This window comes from Passer montanus, unplaced genomic scaffold, assembly GCF_014805655.1.
Source record: "Passer montanus isolate IOZ18808 unplaced genomic scaffold, ASM1480565v1 scaffold9, whole genome shotgun sequence".
In the NCBI taxonomy this organism is placed as follows: Eukaryota; Metazoa; Chordata; class Aves; order Passeriformes; family Passeridae; genus Passer; species Passer montanus.
In genome coordinates, this window is record NW_024374367.1 from 4322766 (window position 1) to 4338329 (window position 15564).

A 15564-nucleotide genomic window follows, 5' to 3' on the forward strand; every position below is an offset into this window, starting at 1 on the left:
AAGAAATAAGAATCTAGATTAGCATTCATCTTTACCAGATGAAGACATAATTTAGATGCAGTGAGATGCAAATAAGAGGCAGCAGGCAAGAGAGGAAAGTTTATAGGGTAATGAAGTGTGACAAATTCAGGTGAATACACCAATCTTCAAACCTGTAAAGCCTGTAGAAAAAAATATACCACATTACATTTAAATTGATGATAACTATACCAATTTATTATTACTAGTAACGAACTGCATAGCAAACACCCCCAATTTGTCTGCATTATCAGCTGGAGAAAGACAGCTGTGGACTCATTTTTCATGTGCAAAACTCAGGTGGGTTCTTTCCATTTCCTTCTTCTGAGGTCTCATAAACCCCAGTGCCACCCCAGTGTTGGCAGAAACCACAGCCCAGGTACAAGACGTGTGCTGGGTCATGGAGAAAAATAAAGAGATGAAAAATAATTTAAAAAAAGAAAAAGCAGAAGTAACTAAAAGCTATTGAACCAGGATGCCAGGTGGAAGATGGTTAGAAAATGCCCTCTCACAAGAGTAGGGAAGGCTGTGTTTTGGTGTCCCACAGCAGTGATTGCTGTTCTGGAAGACTGGTGCCCTGGGCAGCAGCTTGTGCCCTGCCCTGGCTCTGGCACCCTGAGCTCAGTGAGCTGATGGCAGTGAAGGTGCTGATGGCAGTGAAGGTGTCTGACTCCCCTGCAGCCAGCAGGACATGGGAAAGCTGTCTGGACCTCTGGAGTTAGAGAGGCTGTGGGAGGGTTCTGACATTTTTTAATTTGCTCTCTGGCATAGTAAGGCTGTTGAAGGTAATTATCAAAGGGATCAATTGACACCCCTAGAAGAATGTGCTGTTTTCTCTCCTGTCCTGCCTCTCTCTGGGGCACGTGTCCCTCTGCTCACACCTTGTACCTTTGTTTCTGTGTGTGGGTCTTTATCTCGGTGATACCTCGCCCGTCCACATCTCGGCCATCCCCCTGCTGCCACCATATGTCATTGGAATGTTTCAAGTAGTGAGTCTGGTTTACTTAAAGAATAGTGCTTTTAGAGGAATAATACTTTGCTTTGTTTCCATTAGGACCTTAAAAAAAAACGTTTATGGGAGGAAAAATAAACAATCCCACCACCGCTCCTTAACAACAGAGTACTTACCCTCTCCTAATGCTACCAGTTCCTTCTTTCACTGAGGCCAAAGCACCTCCCATAAACTGTGGAGGGCTCTTACATGTTTCTTCTGAGTGCCCTGAACATAACTTTCCCCAGTACACACACACAAAGGCACACAGAGACTTCATTTTCCAGAGATGACCAAGCAGGGAGTTTTGTCACACTGACTACAGCCCGGCCAGGTGTCCTGGTTCCTCCTCAGAGAGCTGCACAGTAGGTGGCACACGGAAGGCCATGGCTGTAGAGGAGATATCAGCATGGGAGACAGTGGGACAAGGCTCTTTTCCAAAGCCCATCTGCATCCCTCCCTGGAACAGCTAGTCCTGCTCACCATGCAGGTCTCTGCTGTGCTTCAGTTCCCAAGTGCAGCCACAAAGGGCCAGAGGAGCAGCCCAGCAGGAGCTGTAGAGGTGAGGGATCACACTGGGATCTCTGCTCTTTGAACACACCCCCTTGGACTTCAGGAGGCAGGACTCCTACCTTAGGAGGCTCTTAAAATGGGAATTTTCTGCTGGCATGTTTTGGTGGTGGTGGTGTGATCACTGTGCCGCACTCAGGATTCCCAGGAGATTGATTTTACTGCCAGCAGAGGAGCAGACCATGAACTGGGAAGCAGGAGAAGAGAGGAAAGGGCTCCACAGACTTTCTATAGGCATGGACCAGTCTGATACCCACTCCTGACATGGTCAGAACCGTGTGTCATGCCTGGGGCCACACCCACTCCTGAACAGCACTCCTTACCTCCAAGAAGATTAGAAGATTAGGCTGGAGTTTATAATTGTAGCAATATTAGATCCTCAAATTCCCCATAGCTCAAGGAGGAATGTAGGTAGATGTTGTTTGAAGCTCTCACCTGAAATATCTCCAAGGATTTCTTTAGTATATGTACACACACATGTCATCAGTAGAGTGTGCTTAAGAGTGAGAGAAGGGATCTTGGTTAGCCCCTATATGACACTTATCTTAAAGAGTACTTAGCTAATTCATCATTTCCTTAGGACTAAAGATATGTCATAACCGCTAAGCCAATGTATATTTGTCCATGACTGTTTAAAGCCAGTATCATTCTGAAGATAGCTATTAATCTAGGCACCATGAGCAAAACATCTGATAAATTTAACCCTATCTTTCAAGCTCCATAGAAGTCTGTCAATTTGCCTTGATTCTTTCAGTTTATTTAGAATATGGCATTATTTAAAATTCATTTTAAAATGTATTTAAGGTTAAGATTAGTTTTGAGCTCTTCATTTTAAGTATTTGATGAGGCAAACCATGTAACTTGTTGTCCTGGTGATATTATTGTCTTTATTTTTCATGATCAAGGTACTATTTCAGCTCTACATTCTTTTTCTCAATTTAAATAAAAAATGTGAAGACTTTTGAAAATGGCACTGACAGTGTGAATGTTTGCCCACAGTGAAAAACACAAGGATACACTGACAGCAGAAACATGGGACCAGGCAGAGGAATATGAACCAAGATTCTAGACAGAACAGGGGGAAAGGGCACATGGCACTTGTTCTTCTGCTAAAATCAGTAACTTGGAAAGTTGGAAATTGGTTTATTATGAGCCACTTATTCTCTTCTGCTCTTTAGAGCCTGTGGAGTGTCACTTCTTGAGGTGCAACCTGACAAAATATGTTTATGGTATAATCTTGGAAGAAACAAGAACCACAGTGCAGAAAAGTGCATTGTCCTTCCAGGCAGGACCTGGCAGCATGGTGACGAGCTGAGGCCTTCACTGCCCTCCAGCCTCTCTTGGTCCTGCTGTTGAAGTCCACAGCCTGTGTGTGTGTGACTCCTCTTGTTCTGCTTCTTCTCCCAAAAGCAGAGAAACTCCATCTGAGCAGTTCCTGGGGCTGACAGTCCCATGGGGATGGAAGATCTTCTCTCCTTTATAATGGCACAGAACACTGTAAGCATTTTCATCAAGTAGCTGTACTTTGCTTCTGGGAGAGCATGACAGGTACTCATTACTGCCCAGTGTGATGGTAATTGCCCAGCCCTGCCTTGCTGGCACCTGTCCTGGTGGCAGATTTCTTCCACCCAGCCAGTAATAACCTGTAATTCAAAGCAGAGTGGTGACTCTGATATCACTTTCAACAAAGCAGCCAAGCAAAGGAACAGCTACAGGAGTAGCCACTTAATTGCTTGATAATAGTCATTGCACTTCAGTTTATCTAATAGTCTTTATTACATGTTGCCAATTTTGCATTTTTTCCTTATTTAGTCAGTTGTTTTGCCAATATTTTCATAAAACATTTCCTTCCAGACTATCTGAGGCATATAGGGGAGCTTACCCAGAGCAGAGGTGGATGTTCTGATTGATTCTCTGCTGCTTGTAGTGAACTTCAGAGGAAAGGCAAACCTCATTCCTTTCTGTAAGGCTTTATACAGAACATCTATTGCATTCTCATTATCAGTTAGTCTACCACCTTTTTTTTTTTTTTGACAGTATGGTTATGATTGCATTATCATGGGTAAGATATTCTGAGGATATTTCCATAGAATCTGATAGCATTTCTTCACTACCCCACAGCATCAGCTTGTGTTTGTTCAGAAAATATTCCCAAGATTTTCAGTATTTTCTTTGTACTTTTCCTCTGTGTCAAAAAGGTGCCTTAGTTGTAAGTCCCAGCTAGACTCTGTAAAGGAGTATAGGATATACATTGTAAAAGTCACTTAAATAGTTAAATGTGTGTCACAGCAGGGCTTTTTGCCACTAAATGGGCAGGGCACTCCCCTTCCAAATGCTGGACTTTATACTTGCCATTTGCACTGCAATGCATATTGACAGTCCTGTCCCTGAGAGCAGAGCACTTTTGGGGAAAGCATTCCTTGTCTGAAACACAATTTGAGCAGTATTTTATTATACTGTGACCCTGTGAGCATACATTCAGGGGGGACTTTTGGGGTTTATTTCAGCTGATTATGGAACACAGAGTAGAATACAGCCAGTGACCTCTGTAAATGATCACATATTTGACTTTTGGATAAGAAGTCATCTAGTCATAAATGATTTATCGAAAAGATTCTATCTGATCTGAGACTAAGCTTCACCCAGCTGCTTTAGGAAAGGAAAGCATGTAACAATTTATAAATTTCACATACTGTAGTACTTTAGAAAATATATTTACGTTCTATATTCTTTACATATATCTGGACTGGATTTTGAAAGCTAACTCAAAGTAAAATCAGATTTTTGAAATGTTTGTTACAAAGCCTTTCCTAAAAGTCTGGTATTCATTTCAAGATGATATCCTGTATTTAATAAGAATTGTTAATATTGTCTGTGTAGCATAATTACAAAACTGTACTAAGATGTGGCACTCAAAAGAAGTGTCCTTTTCATCTTCATTCCTGCGGTGCAAGTAGGATGTGCATCACATCAAAACTATCTCTTCAATTGACATTTTGTTTATAATATAGTCTAAGGCAGCGACTTTGAAATGAATATGCAAATAGGAAGAAATTTAGAAAAATAAAAACATCTGATTTTTAAAATTTGTCCCATTCCTCTGGTGCTTGACCTTCCTGGAAGTACTGGGCTATCACACATCAAGGCACCATTCCTTTCATACAAATTACTCAGTTAAAATACATTTCCTTTATTTTTAGGCTGCAGTTTAGTATCTGTGTTGGTAAGTAATCTAAATTCTTCTCCAAACTTGCTGTGGTGGCAACGCCAAAGAAAACAGTTGCAGAAAATGCCCCTCCAATGCAATTTCTCCCTAGTCCCTCAGAGTTTAGCAAATGTACATGCATCACAATTTGTATTTTTCCCTCCCAAATCCGTAAATTTCAGATTTGAGAGGGAAAAATAATTGAGTCAAACTAGACAGGTGATTTCCGAAAAAACATTTCTAAACAAACAATTTTGATATTTCCTGGTTTGCCTGATTCCTTGGGACACTGATGATGGCAATGTAGTATATATCAAGAAAGTTTTATAAGTTTTTTTGTATTTCAGTCTCTGTTGTGCCAGGTGCTGATTATATTCAAATCCCACAGCAAGCAAAGGGAGGAGGGTGTATAGGACACATGGGTAATCAGAGTCTGAAGCTTGTGTTTAATTTCAGCCAGTCTTACCTTAGGTGCCTCCTGCCTCATGCCAAGTTCTCTGTGCACCCCCAGAGAAGATGGCAAAGCAGCTGAAGAATCACAGGCTTCCTTCATGAAGAAGTTTTCAAAGACTGCATATGGAACTTCTATGGGAGGGAATTTAGAGCTAAAAAATGTGCAAAGCAGTGCAGGAAGTAGAAAAAGCAGTGGAGAAGAGCAGCAATGCATAAACATTTTAACCCAAATCTTTCCCTGTGACCCATGTAGAGAACAGATGTGGACAAAGATTGCTGTGAAAAGGTACCAGTTTGACCACGAGCATTCACATTAACCCAAATGCATTTATAATTGATTTCAAGCTCTAAGTCCTGTAAAAATTTGCTCACATGAGTACTTGTATTCTTCTGTAAGCTATCTGACCAATTATAGCCCCAAATACCAAGCACTGATATCCCTCACTCACTGGAGAAGGACTGAGGGTAATTCCTTCTGACTTCAGTAGCGTGGGAACAAGGCACCTCTCCTGCATCCTGATTTTAAACTTGTAACCTGCTTCACAGACACTACTGAATATAGTAACATTTACAGTCAGCTTAGGAAATGGTTCTCTGTGTTTTAGCAGAATAATTATATCCAGTCTGCTGTACTGGATATAATTAGAGAAGGAAGATTGTAAGACATTTCAGTTAATTTTAGCTATGAATTGCATTAACTTATGGTAACCTTGAAGAAAAAATTAAGAATATCTGAAAAATAATCAGGTCTGAGCAAGTGGCTTCCTCTGAAATATTAATTTTCTTTTAACCCAGAAAAAAATTCTTATCATATGAGCTGGACAGGTCTTTTCCTGTAGTTTTCAGACTCTGATGTTTTATTGACCAAACTCCTTGCTTTAGACTTGAGCTCATGTTCTCTGAGGAAGTACAAGTGGTAATTATGCAAGTCTTTCCTTCCCTGTCATGGGCAACATTCACAAGGGAGATTTACAACCTCCAGCTTTCAGATACGGAGACTGGTTGTTTAACTTCAGAGAGAACAACTCTGACATGGTGAATGGCATCAGAATTGGAACAAATCCTCTAGAAACCGCCTACATGGACAGTCCTGGGAGTTAATAATTATGGTGGGGGGGGGGCTGCCTCTTCTTTCTCCTGAAGATTGCTCAGAATTTAATTTGTTTTAGAAAACAGACTCCTAAAAAAATGCATTTTACTCCTCTAGGCAACAGCAGACCTACCTTTAGCAATAGCAAAGTAACCAATGGACTGAATGATACTTATTAAATTAAAACAAATTCAATGAGATAAGTGCTCACAATGTAAAGGCACCACAAGGAAAGATTGTGTTAAGAGTCAGTAGGAGTTGAGTGCTGGCCTAGATACACACACAGGACAACTATAGACAAAATACACTGTAAATGAACTTCAGTAATGAGACCCAAGATCTATTTTCTTATCACAAAGCATTCAAAATGTCAGGCAGTCTGTTCATCTGACTTACATTTAGCTGGAATTTTGATGTACAGAGGAAACAGTTTGGCCCCATGTTCCTGTAAATGTACACATTTGCTTCAGAAAGAAGAAAGTGGGTTACAATCAGAAATTTACTTTTAATCAATGGACTTTCATTTCACTTCAGTAAAGTGTGGATTAGCCCCTTAATGCACACGCTTATCATGACTGACAACAGTCCTGCCTTCACACATTTGGCTGATCTAAGCCTGGAGAAGGTGCAGAGGGCAGGAGAGCTGCACAAGGAATAGGGCTGGTCTGTAATGGCTGCATTTTTGTGACCCTTTGTGGATTGTAATAAGGATTTTTTATTAAAAAAAAACAAAACTGCAAGAGCTTGGGGGCAGATCTGTGTTCTCTTTTGGCCTGTGTTAACCTCTAACCAAAATCTGGCCATTTAAAAAAAAATGTACTTCAGCTGTTTTTCTTTATTTTTGGAAGTTTAAAATGAAATATAAAGCCCATAATAAAATGCATATGAGGACATGAATCAATAGACATGAGAACTGTGTTAAGAACTATGCAACCATAGAGGTCTTCATTAACAAGGGTGTTCTACTTGTGAAATTCAGAAAATGCTCTTATTCACTTGTATGCATGTTGTTGTTTGTGTCATTATTTATTTCTATGGCAACCAAACCAGTAAAGAACAGCAATATTAGACAACAATCTAGAGAAAAAATACAACCTCATTGCAAAAGGAGACAACTAAGAGCCAAAACAGAGGTGTTTAGATGATGGTGTAATTTGCTATAATAACTGTTTAACCACATATTTGGCAAGCTCTGGATAACTCACTTATGAGTAATGCATTTGTCCAAATTACATTCAAATAAAAAGTAGTTACCATGCTCCATTATCATGTGTTCTGCACAGATATTCCTCCCTATCGATTTTCCCACGGCAAGAAGGCTTCTCACTGGGCCCAGGTTAGCTGTGGATTGGTGCTGATTTCTCTTGTGCAGCCCCTGCCAAGCTGGTTAGGTGCTCTGGAGCCACATATCATCAGTCCATTGCTATCTGGAGCTATCTGACTTCCTTGTGCAGCCTCCCACTCGCCTCTTCCCTGGCTGCTCCATCTGGAGGGAGCTTGGCTGCTCTCCTCCAGCCCCAGCTCCCCGAGTGCACGGCAGCTGCAGCTGCCAGAACATCTGCTGTCTGCTGGCCTTGCTGGGGTGAGCACCAAAAGCACAGCCTTTTGAAAGTTGGACACTGGCCTCCATTTGAAACTGGATGAGTTCAAAGTTCTCCTTTTTGTCCTGAGACTCGCAGCTTCGTGGGAATAGACAACTGTCTGTAACACAAATTCGAGTGCATGTTTCAAAGGGATACAATGCATTGTCTTTAGGATGCACTGGCATTGTGCCTGCTCTTTGCCTGCATCTGTGGAGATTTGGGGTTAGAACAGCCTCATTCTGAAGAAAGAGTCATTTTCAAGAGCAAAGAGTGGAAGGAATGCAAACCCAAACAAAATTAGTCCTTGATTCTGCAACTGCATCCGTCAAGGGTGGGCTTCTAGTGCACCAGTGCCTCCAACCTCATATAAAAGCTGAAACAATGTGCCCTGGGCTATTCCTGATGAAGGCAGAGGTTGCCTCTTGTTTGAAAAGGTGCATTTGAAAAAGAGGTATCTTATTTGGAAAGTTATGAGCATGAAATAACATCACTGTAATCTCACAGGAGGAAAATCTGCACAGCAGTCCCTCATCAGCTGTACTTTTCATCTGTGGGTCAAATCATGCCCTGGCAATGTGCAGAGCTCCCACTGATTTCATAATGGGAAATGCATTACTTATTTAGAACTCACTTGGCTTTATTTAGAATGATTTAATACTTTGGTTATTAAAAGTTTCGTGGTTTGGAGAAGGAATATCAACAGGTGACACGCCCTTCCTTGCCACTCTGTTCTGTACTTTCTGACAGGTTTCTGCACGGGGCAGACCCAGTGTGTGCTGGTTAGTGAGGCTTTTCCAGGAACAAATCCTGGACCTTGAGCACAGTGTGAACAACCTGGGATGCAGTAGGAGTTCAGCTTTATCCAGCTCGTGCTGGCATGGAGCTTTTGGGACTCTCAAAATCTGTCTTAATTGACATGTTGGCTTGAAATGCAAGCTGACACAGCTTCATCCCCTGAGCATCCCCCACTGCTTATACTTCTGCTTGCTTAAACCTGGAGCTACTCTGGCTCAAGTCTGGAGTGAGGAGGAGGAAACCTCAAGCTCAGAAAAGCCCAATCCTTAATCAGGCTCTCTCAGAGCTGGAGGAGCTCCTGACTGTATGAACTCAAATTTCAACATCAGTGAAGATGTTCCTGCACCCAGAGTTGCCCTCTGGGGAGCTCCCCAACTCTGCAGCACCCAGAGACACAAACATGCTGGTCCTACCCCTCCCCTGGGGCCCTCACAGCCACTTTTTACAGAGGAAAGATCCTTACTGAAAACCATCTTACAGAAAATAGGCTGTAAGGGCCTTTGACAGTTTCCCCAAACCCACTGTGGTTCTCTCCAGCTCCTTAGTAAGCCACATTGGCATCTGCTGTCCCTGTCACCAGGTGGGGAAGCAGGAGCTGCCTTTAAAGTGATCAATACTGAAAATAGAATCAAAAATGTGTCTCCAATAGGATGGGAAGCCCCTGATACAGACATCAGCAGAACACAGAGCAAGCTGCTCCAAATAATTGGTGCAGGTCTGGAAAGAAGATAGAAGCTACTGCTACTCAACTTGTACCATTGCAGCTCAAAGCTAAGTAGGCATAAAGAGAATACACAATAAATGTATATTTAGCTGTAGTTAAAAGTGAAACTTAATATCCTATGTTAGTGCAGAGTACCCTCTTACGAAAGAAAACTAATTTATAGGTAAAGAAACAGAGCTTAAAACTAAGAGACTGTGTGGTTTAAATAAGCTAAGTAAAATGCATACTTACTTACCTTTTATTCTCCTGCTGTGTGTGCCCTGAGCTGGGCCAGGGACTTCTATGAGGTAAGAAATTCCTGGTCAACAAAAGTTCCTTTTCTAAAAAAAGTGAACATAATGGAAACGGGGAACCACTTACCAGGCAGCTGAAAAAGGAGCTGACTGTGCAGAGAATTTCACACCTTATGGCTTTTGGTCAGTAAAGCACATAAACAAAATGTAATTTTCTATGCAATTACACGGGGTCACACAAGAATATTATGTTTTAGAAACCCACTCAAAAGCACATTGCTCTGTAAGAGCCCAATCCAGAAAATGGTTCCTCACTTTAGTAAAGTTGCTCGTAAGCATTTCTGGGAGTGGGGCCTACGAGACATTTTCCTTTTTATGCTTTCTTAAACAGTTTATGTGATAGTAACAACAGGAAGATAAATTACTTTGAATGGTAGCAATTAGAGAAATAAGGAGTGTGATAGATTTACCATGTGGAAAACATCTCTCACACATTTTCCTACAGTCATTAAACCTGCTTTTAATGACACAACACTGATTTCAGAAAGAAACAAAGTTTATTTGATGAAAATAAACAAGCTGATCAACACTAAATACTTCCCATACACATGATAACAATGTTATGAACTCTAAATACCTTGGTACTTTACACTTCTACGAGACATTAAATTACAATGACTGTCTAATACATGCCCACTGGTAATTTCTAGGAATTCCTTAGTTTCATATCAATGTCCTTAACCATATATCAATATCACAATCCAGAACATGCCACTCACTTGAAAAAATTATTACAAGAAGCACTATCAAATGAGGATCTAAGGTAAATAGGGGATACTGACCCATTGCTGCAGAACATCACATTCAAACGTCACCCTACACACACAAAAGAAACATTGCGGATATAGTTTGTGTCAACACATCTGAGGTCTTTTCATAAACACTGTTTAAAAAGGAAATCGAAACCCACTTTCAAATGAAAGTCAATGTGCAGGTACGTGCATACTGGATACACAAAATTCATTAAATACAAAATTCATACTGTACATTTAAATGAAAGAAAGAATGTGCAGTACAAGACTGATCTCACATTAAAATAATAACCATTATCTTAAATGTTAAGCAAAAGTTGGTTTGCTTCATTACACTCAGAGGAGGGGGGAAAAAAAAATCTACCAAACATTGCTCAAATAAAATATTTCCCAACATCACAGTGTTTATTGTAAACCCCGAGATTCTATTTTAGGATATGAAAAGATTTTCTCCAAACGTCATAGAATATCACATGAAATGAAAAGAAGGAGAAAAAAAAAAAACCACAAAAAAAAAAAAGCAAGAAGGAAAAAAATCAATGTTAGACAAAATTTTCCTCTTTAGGGGCTAACTTTTAGGCCCTGATAAAAGTTTAGATCAATACTCATACCAACATGAGTGGAGCAAAAATGCCCCTAAAATAATATCTGTGACAAAATTGGCACATACATATAAATATCTAACTATACAGCTTTGTATCTGTGACCCTATTTCCCCCTAGTTTAAATCCTACTTCAAGTATTCGGTTGCAGAGTTAAGGTAAAGACCTGATTGTAAGAGACACAGACGATTGTCCCCTACTGCGACAACAAATTTGTCATGAGAAACCTGTTTTGTTGTCTGAGTTTCCAAGTGCAACATTTGTCATATGTGCTAAATATACTCCCAAAAGCTTTGCTGTTTCAAAAACAAAGATTTAAAATGCCGTTGATAGTTAAAGGACAAACTTTTTAAACATGAATGAAATTGGGATTATCTACGCTATGCTAATTCTATACATTTTATTCTATTTACTGAAGACAGTCACATCCAGCAGGACTCCTGCTCAAATAAATTGCTCCTTGATTGCACCGAGAATCATGGTACAAATAAATAAAACATCATTTCTAGACAATAATTTTAAGGGGATTACTATGTATGGCTCATGTAGGATGTTTAGGGTTAATCGCACCACAGGTTCAAAAAATAATTTTTCTAAATTCAGTGCAAGACTTTAGGAGTATCCATTTAATTTTTTTTCCTTTTTTTTTCTTTTTTTCTTTTTTTTTTAACAGCAGCAAAGAAAAACTACTAAGGATTAAGGCCACCCATGCTTAAATTTATTGTTTGTCCTTTAAAAATGCAGATATTCTATTTCCACTGCCATCAGCATGGAAGCATTTCTTCCATGGACAAAAAGATGCCTCAACAAAACAGCCAAACATTTGCACATGTTTGCCAGACTGACTGAAAATGTTTGTGGAGTCAGAAGGAACCTCTCCTTGAGAAGTGGTAGAGATCTGACTGTCAGTTAAGAGTCTCTCATTGAATGGAACGACTTCACATTTTTATTTTTCCTTGCATGTGCTTTAAATTTATTTTACTAGACACATTTTGTTGACACAAACAGCCTTCAAGTGCTGTTTGTTCATTGGTATTTTCTTTAACATCTAAGATTCATTGGGGTCTGTGTTGGAGACTGTTTTTCAATGCAGAGAACAATAACAAACAGTTCCACATTTACAGGAGACCTAGTGCATATACTGTATTCACAGCAATCTTATCTTTATTTTTGTTTTTGTTTGTTTCTTTAAGAGTCCCAGCTTTTATTGTTGAAAACAATGTATGCATTTGGATGGTAAAAGGTTGATACATCCTTGTGTACATGTCCATATATATACACACATATGTATTTATATACACCTCAAGCTTTTACCATCCAGGAATAGATACATCTTGTATATAATCATTTATTTATGTTCAAATTAGATGTCCTATGCATTGTCAGAGACACACACCATATTTTCATAAAACTAAGCTTTGTCATCAGTTATTAGTACCAAAAATTGATTTCATTTCCAACCTGGCCCAGAGCTTAATACCAGTTATAGTATCAATATTTGGTTTTGGTTTGTTTTTAATTTATATTATTTTATCAGTAGAGAAAAGAAAACAGAGGAGGGTAAAGGCTTGTTTTTATTTTTTGGAAAAGCCTGTATCTAACTGGGGGTAAAGTTAATGCCAACACCCTTATATAGCATTTTACTAATACCTCTTTGATAATCTAGTGCAATAGAAGTGATACTTTAGAATATACTAGGTAAAATCAGCAAATGCAGATGCCACATCTAGGGAATCTGAATTACCTATTAAAATCAATATTAATTTACCAAAAATTTGCTAAGTAACCTGTTTAACTGAACTTCATGAAACAACTATATTCTGAACAGATGGTGTCTTTGTAAAAACAGAGTAACTCACAAGACCCATTAAAGACAGAAATGAAGCTCTTATAATTTCTGCTTGAGTCTCCTTCATTACTTTCCAAAGTATCTAATTTCACAATAGACTACAAGAAATAATGGAGAAAATGCTAATCAATGCAGCATTTCATTAGATATCAACCTTAGCATTCATTTTCTGCATCTGTGATCTTCTCCAGGATATCATGGTCATGTTTGGAGATCCAATGCAATAGATTATCATTGTTACCTTCCAGTGCTACAGTTTTTTCTTCCTCTTTCACTAGTTCCTCTGACAACTGTAACAAGGGAAAAAAATATTCCAATTAATGACATAACTGAAGCATCCAGAACATTTTAGTTCTCATCTAATCAAGATTCTCATACATATGGGTGGAGATAATGCTTTTCTAGGGGCTGAGGATTAAGTAAGGCATTTCAATTCAATTTGAATGCACTTATGTTCAGAGGGTGGCAATTAGTTTTATTGGTAATTTGTATGACATGATTCCCCCTACATGGGAAATATTTTAAATTCGTAAGATGTCAAATTCTGTTGTGCTTGTGATTCTGTAAACAGTGAGTTTTATGATCTTGTCCATAAGCACAGTAACTTTGAAAGGGAAATGCTATTAATAAAATTAAATATTTTTCTGTGGGAACCAAGGGAATAATTGGTTTATTTCCACCCTATTCTGTGGCAGGTGGGAATGTGTAGTACCTCTATCAGCCTTCCAAAACTGAAGCACCATTTTCCTGTCATATTTTAAGCACTTTAAGTCTACTTTAATTTGCAGAACAGTGGAGAAAGGTTTTATGGACACAAGAAGCTCAGATTTGCAGAAGTTAGCAATGTGTTAGGAGGTTTTGAGCCACACACCCACTAATCACAGGTGCTCTGCCTGCCTTGGCTGGCACTGCTGAAACCCAGGGGACTGCAAGAGGGAGCTGGTGTCAGCACAGCTCAGCCAGTGGGAAGAATCTTCCTGCCTTCCACCGATTTAGGATGAGTCTCTGTCTGATTGGGACAACAGAGAGAGGCCTCAGTGATTTCTGTTGTTGCTTTAGCTGTGCTGCAAGCAAACAGCATGGTGTGCTTGAACAGAGAGCAATGAATTGGTCTTATTCACATTATCTGTATATCAGATGAGTGGGAGGAATCAAATTATTCCTTTAGAGGGCAGTTGTTCATTTATCCACTGACTTTGTTCCTAGAAAATTTGAAATGCATTAGGTATGGCATTCTCCATTATTGCTCTTCCATTTATGTAACCTTAAAAGTTTCCAAAACATCCAATTTTATGAAAAAGAATTTGCCATACAATGCTTAGGGTTTTGTATACAGTTGGAAAGTTGGGGTTTTTTAAAATAGAACTACTTGACTAAAATTTCCCTTTAAAATTTCAGAATCTAATATTTATCAGATAAATTATTCTGTGAGTAAAATGAAACACTGTTTACAGAATAAATTATCGTATTATTTTAAATCCCTATTTTCAACTTCACATCTTGCTGGAAAGCACACATAACAGTTTATGTCATACAAATGTAGATGAATTTTACTTTTGCAGTGAGCAGTTGGTACAATTCTTCTGGTCAGAACACTCAGGGAATAATCCAAAGCCCACTGAAATATGGAAAGGTTCCCACCGATTTTAACAAGTTTTGGATCTGGCCCTTGAACAGTCTAAAAATGACTTCTGCAGAGCTGGAAAGCCAGGGAGTTCCTAAAGTAGATCATGTTACTAGTTCTGGCACATAAAATCGTTGCAAACTTTTTATGAAAACTGTAAGTCAGCGCATGCATTACGTTGGTGAACTGTGCATAGCTCCCATTCTTTTGTGTGCTGAGAGTTTCTTAATCATCATTCAAAGAGATACTGGGGCAGAGGAAGCACACCTATAAATTAATGAGGAGAGCACATTCCAGAAACTGCAGCACAATAATGCCTAGGGTTTTTAAACTAAAATGTAATCACAGCAAATCTTCAATGTAGTTCCTATTTAACAAGCTGAAGTTCCTTTGCAATTAACACTTTTATGCTCAGAAAAAATAAGAACCCAGAATAAAATGTCCAATCTGAGGAACAGCAACAAAGCACAAAATGCACTCCCTCTCCAGCCCAGTCCTCAGATTTTCATTGGTGTTTTAGTACAGAATGAAAGCCCCCAAATAAACCTCACCCACTTAATCAACCCACCCATTCATCAGGAAACCGTATATGTATTGGAAGTGTAACAAAAACTTGTTCGCCACAGGCAGGAAATGCAAAGTATTTCTCAAGTAAGTCAAATAAATATATAAAAGGATATTGCTGTCAAATACCAACTGAGGTTGAGTAAATTAAATTTATATTTGTTTCTTCAATGCTGCACTTGGTAAAAGTCACTGAACCTCTAAAACAGAAATAAAGTTTGGTAACATGCATTGGGCCTGAATTCAGCAGTGCTCCAGCTGAAATTAATGTCTTATGAGTTTGGCACCTCTGTCAGTCCATTAGATACCAGTCAATGAAAACAGCAGAAGGATGTGAAGATATAAAAGTGTAGTAGCCCACAAATATTTGTTCAGATTGTTTTTCCTTTGGATAAAGACACCTGCCTGATTAGTACTTTTTACCTCCAATCCTTTCCTCTCAGCAGTGATT

General features: G+C 39.2%; 1 protein-coding gene across 10 annotated transcripts in view; it reads right to left on the reverse strand.

The window, feature by feature from the left end:
• Window positions 1-10200: 10200 nt before the first annotated feature.
• ERC2 (ELKS/RAB6-interacting/CAST family member 2) overlaps window positions 10201-15564 on the reverse strand; it is a 420178-nt gene continuing 414814 nt past the window's right edge. For all 10 annotated transcript variants that reach the window (XR_005626125.1, XR_005626124.1, XR_005626132.1 and 7 more), the window contains one exon: window positions 10201-13215. The gene's annotated coding sequence lies outside the window, so the exon portion shown is untranslated. The remainder of the gene's footprint in view (window positions 13216-15564) is intronic.